At 42.3% G+C, this 5,311-nt stretch overlaps 1 protein-coding gene across 1 annotated transcript in view; it reads left to right on the top strand.

Annotated features, from left to right (window-relative positions):
- Window positions 1-4,601: 4,601 nt before the first annotated feature.
- LOC101855106 (protein Wnt-5b) overlaps window positions 4,602-5,311 on the top strand; it is a 147,235-nt gene continuing 146,525 nt past the window's right edge. Inside the window, exon 1 of the mRNA XM_013083277.2 lies at window positions 4,602-4,894. The gene's annotated coding sequence lies outside the window, so the exon portion shown is untranslated. The remainder of the gene's footprint in view (window positions 4,895-5,311) is intronic.

Consider the following 5,311-nt stretch of genomic DNA (forward strand, 5'->3'; position numbering starts at 1 on the left):
TATCTATCTATCTATCTATCTATCTATCTATCTATCTATCTATCTATCTATCTATCTATCTATCTATCTATCTATCTATCTATCTATCTATCTGTGAGTATGCTTATCTACAGAGCCCTGTCATGTATTTCGGTCCTGTCAAAGAATAAACACCCACTTTCGAGGGTTTGTAAAACAAAGACTCATGTTGAAAACATTCCAGTGATACTGAAACTTCAACTGATTAAAGTTTATTTTTGTTGTCTCGTCAAAGTCCCTCTTTTGTTTTTGGAGTCACTTTTTAAAACAGGTTTACCTATGAAACAATGAACATTCTGGTGTCCGCTTCGAGCTTACTAGAATATTTTGTTCCTTCCCAGATGCGCTCACAAACGAACGAGTGACACTTATCCATTCATTTACTTTTATAGTCGGGCTTACGGTGTCATTGATCTTCAATAAAAAAAAAAATCTTCTCTGAGATCATATAAACTTGCGACGTGCAGCAATTACCCGAGTTTTCGCCCTTGTCTCTAATTTGCCCGGCTGTGATTTGATCCTGTCTTATGTTTGATATACTGCCATCTGTGTCCTGAGATCTTCCATTCATGTTTCTGTGTCTTACAATACTAATCCGTTTTCTGGCGTTTTGAAGGTCAAAATGCTGTAGATTGTGTGATATTTTATAGCACCTGACCGGCAATAAACATAAGTAACTGGATCAGTGTCACTTATTTGTTTCAGACTGCGTACCGTTTGATCGCTGTGCATGTCTTGCTAAATCGCATTTCTTTGCGAGAGATTATTAGAAGGGCCTTTCTTGAGCACGAACTTACGCTCGAATATTTTTTAGAAAGACAAAACGGAACACAACTCTAATACTGCAGATCTTGACTGGTGAAAAAAAAAATGAAGCGTCTTGCCTTCCCACTTGCATAAAATCCTCAATGTAAATGTATACTTCTTATCACGTACATCGTTTAACGGACAAAATAAAACAAAATAAAGCTAAACAAAGCAACACAAAGCAAAACTAAACTAAACAAAACAAATCAACTCCCACCCAGCACCCCCCTAAAAGAAAATCCATAACAACCCCCCCCCCAAAAAAAAAAAAAAAAAAAAAAAAAAAAAAAAAAAAAAACACACCAGAAAAACAAACAACAATGACAACAACGTGCTTTCAAACTCCTGCAAATACCCTCTATGCACACGAACAAACATGAACGTGAACTTCTACAATCAGACAAATCCAGCCAAATTGAATAGAAAAATCTCAAGTTATGAGCCAATATTTCAAGATAGCCAAGCGGATTAAGAGTACGACAGGGTACAATAAAAAGTCATTCATAAACTCATATCGGCGTCCACTTTCGTGGAGTTCTTATTCTAGTTGAATATTACAGTCACATTAAGGAGTCGAAGATCGTTTGTCGTCTGTTCAACCTTCCAGTTCAAAGATCTGAGACGTACACAAATTTTCAGAAAATTGACTCAACTCGTGAGTTGTATAATATAATATTCAGTTGTCAGCACCGACGAGTACATGTATATTCATCGAAAAAAAATTGCAAGTCCGGAAACCAACATGATTTTGAGTGGGTTTTTTTTTTTCATGCTGAAAACGTAATCCTTCTTGTTGAAAGCATAACACCCGAACGCGCTTACCGGACTATCTTCACGAGTTCTTAATGAGTGTTCACACTCTCCCACAAACCGTTCATCGTCCATAATACAACAAATTGTACTTATTTGAACGAAAAAAAATGACTACCGTCCTTCACTTTTTATTTTAAAAACCCCGTTGACTGGTTACTTTTTCTGATTCATTTTGCAACTACTCTTGGAGGCGGAAAATAATCATGAATATTGCTTTTGCACGCGCAAGCATGTGTGTGTGTGTGTGTGTGTGTGTGTGTGTGTGTGTGTGTGTGTGTGTGTGTGTGTGTGTGTGTGTGTGAATTTGTAAGTTTGTAAAGCATAGGCAAAACCTTTACCTGCTGTAATAACGCAATTACTCTCGGATGCTCCTAGATTGTATTCGTCTTCGTATGTTAAAAACTTGGGTCCTTCCCCTCAGGCCGGCCGCTAATTTATGGGGCCACTTTGCCCACAGCGGAAAGTCCCGATGTCCGCATTTCCACTACAAAGGAGCGGGAGGGTGTTCCCTCGACAGGCCTCGGTTCCAATATTCTTTGATAACGAGTTATTTATGATGCACAGTCGTTTGATCCAAGTCTCCGGCAATCTCCGGGTTAATTTTCGACGTGTCACCAGCACGGGGACTCTTGTCTGCGTCATCTGTGGCTCTGTTGTAGGCGGGGCCCGAGGTGACCGCTGTAAGACTGGGTGGTGGTTGTGGTGGTGGTTGTGGTGGTGATGGTGGTGCTGGTGGTAGTGATAGGACGGGGTGGACTGGTGGTGGTTGTTGTTGTGGTGCTGGTGGTTGTGATAGGACAAGGTGGTGGTGGAGTTGTAGTGATGGTGGTGCTGCTGGAGGTGACTGCTGTAGGATGGGGTGATGGTTGTGGTGGTGGTATTGGTGGTGGTGATGGTGCTGGCGGTGGTTGTGAATGAACGAGGTGGTGGTTGTGCTGGAGGTGATTGTGCTAGGGTCAGGTGGTGGTTATGGTGGTGGTGGTTTTAGTTGTTGTGCTGGTGATGGTGGTGGTGGTGGTGGTAGTGGTGTGGTGATTGGAAGAGGTGGTGATGCTTCTGCTTGTGATGGTGGTTGTGGTGGTTGTGATGGTGGTGATGGTGGTGGTGGTAGTGCTGTGGTGATTGGAAGAGGTGGTGATGCTTCTGCTTGTGATGGTGGTGGTGGTGGTAGTGCTGTGGTGATTGGAAGAGGTGGTGATGCTTCTGCTTGTGACGGTGGTTGTGGTGGTTGTGATGGGACGAGGGGGTGGTGTGGTTGTTTCAGTGGTGGTTGTAATGGTGGTGGTGGTGGTGGTGGTGGCGATTGTGATGGGAAAAGGTGGTTATTTTGTTTTATGGCTGTGCTGATGATGCTGTTGGGGGTGTATGATAGTGCCTGTAATGATGATGTGGGAGGTTGGAAAGTGTGAAATTGCATGTTACAAAGAATATGTTTGCGTGGTACAAAGTATATTATGATTGAAGGGTGGACAGTATATTATTACTAGCAGGGTACCCGTTCGATGAACGGACTCAAAGGAATCGATCGTCAAGTCAATGTGAAACCAATGCGCACTGCTTGTAACCGGAAGCCTAGAAGAAGGACTTTACCAAGATTAGATCTAAACATAGATGTGGATCTAAACGAAACTAGCAAAAAATCTGAAAATTAAACTACAGTGACGTCGGACTCCTTAATATAACTGTGTACCCTTTAAATGATTCTGAACCACCGTTAATTTTTTCAATTTCGAAAGTTAGGTGGTTCGGAAGTTTTAGGCGACCAAAGTGATGAACTTTTACAAATATATAACTGTGCTTAGGAAGTGATGCTGGTTTAGAACGTGTACGATTTTTTTGTCCATGGTTGTGATTGGATAGGGGTTTTAACAAAGGTGTACAAGTGACTGTTTTGTTGACGGGGATTTCGCTAAGAAAAGAAAGTTATATGTATGAATAAGATGGTAATGATGATGGCTGTAGGTTGTGGTTGTGAAGGTCGTAACAGGTAGAGATGAGTTTGGCGGTTGAAACAGGATATTGTGGTTGCAATGGTGTTGACAGATATGGCGTTGTTGTGATGGTGATAGGGACGGTGGTTGTTGTGTTTGTAACGGCATTTGTAAAGTTGTGAGGAAGAGAAGATTGTGGTTTTAACGGTGAGAAAATGATTACGTTTCTTATACTTATTTTTTCCTCAGCAAGGCGCGCACGCGCGGTGTGTGTGTGTGTGTGTGTGTGTGTGTGTGTGTGTGTGTTTGTATTTGTATGTGTGTATGCGTGTACTTGTGTTCGTGCGTGCGTTCGTGCATGCGTGCGTGTGTTTGTGTGTATATTATGTGTATGAGTGTGTGCGTGCGTGTATGCCGGTGTATGTATGCGCGTGTATGCGTCGTGCATACGCGCGTGTGCTCGTGTGTGTGTGCGTGTGTACCTGTGTGCGTTTGTGTGTGTATGTGTGTTGTGGTGTGTAGCTTGGTAGGGGGATGTGTGAAGCAAGTGACGGTAGCCTTGCAGCTTTTTTTGCGGGATATAATAGAAAAGAACTCCTCTTACCTCAAAGAAACATGCTATGACGATTCAAGCTTTTAAACAATACACACAGAGGTTCTTGTTTTTAATGATTTCAAGCGTCGGTTGTGGTGTAAAAACCACAAACATCCAGCCTTATACATAGCTTGTCAAATAAATTTCTGTGGTTGAAATGATAGATAGTTGAATCAATCAGGGAACAAGAGAGCGAGGACAGGATAACATAGCGGCCGTAGACCTTTATAGTTCTTTCCTGTCATGCTTTCGTGAAACCGATGATAATACTGAAAGATGAGTGACAGGCCTACCTCATATTCCCTTCCTCCCCCCTCCCCCTACTCCCGAACTTCTCGAACGGAGGGCAAGCGAGGCGTTTCACGTCTGTACGTTTCTCTCTGGGTCGCCGGAGCGCGCCGTGGCGTGGTGCGGTGCGGTGCGGTGCGGGAGGAGTGCGGTGTGGTGCGCACCGCTACCAAGAGCCCCCGCGTTGTCGTCTCGCTCCCGCGTGCACTGCGTTATGAAGTGAGGCCGGGCAGAGAAATCGACGAAATGAGAATAGTACGAAGATCTTCCGTGGTTTCCTGTTGCGCTCTTTTGTATAACTTGTCCGCCTTGGATTTCCAGTTCTTACATTCCCTAGACGCGTTCACGTAACTTTCTCGAGGACAATGCAAGAGTTTCTTTTTTGGATATTTTCATTATAAAAATAAAACTGGACAGGCGATCAGTAGGCAACCCCTTGATTGTGAGTATTTGACAGCTTTATGTTTGTGTAATGGAAATTTGCATATTTGAAGCATATATTTTATACGTGTAAAACCGTCTGTGCAATTATTCTGACACCGTCGGAGGCATTCATGAAAATGTTTGATATTATTCTAAAGCGATTCGTATGAATTAAAGTTTTTGAAAAGAAACTTAATCTACATTATGTAGGTCAAAATAGGAACGGAAGGAGAATAGAGCAAGACATTTAAACCACAATAGAGTTTGCTTTGAAATATTATAGAATAATAATAAGATGGCATTTATATAGCGCTGTATCCCATACGAGTATAAGAAGCTCATAGTGTGGGGAATGTGTTTTGTATTGCGCTTTAGATCACATAATTAATCACTACACTAAACACAAAACACCATAGATATAAAAAAAACAACTTCA

The sequence above is a fragment of the Aplysia californica genome, unplaced genomic scaffold, assembly GCF_000002075.1.
Source record: "Aplysia californica isolate F4 #8 unplaced genomic scaffold, AplCal3.0 scaffold00222, whole genome shotgun sequence".
NCBI lineage: Eukaryota > Metazoa > Mollusca > Gastropoda > Aplysiida > Aplysiidae > Aplysia > Aplysia californica.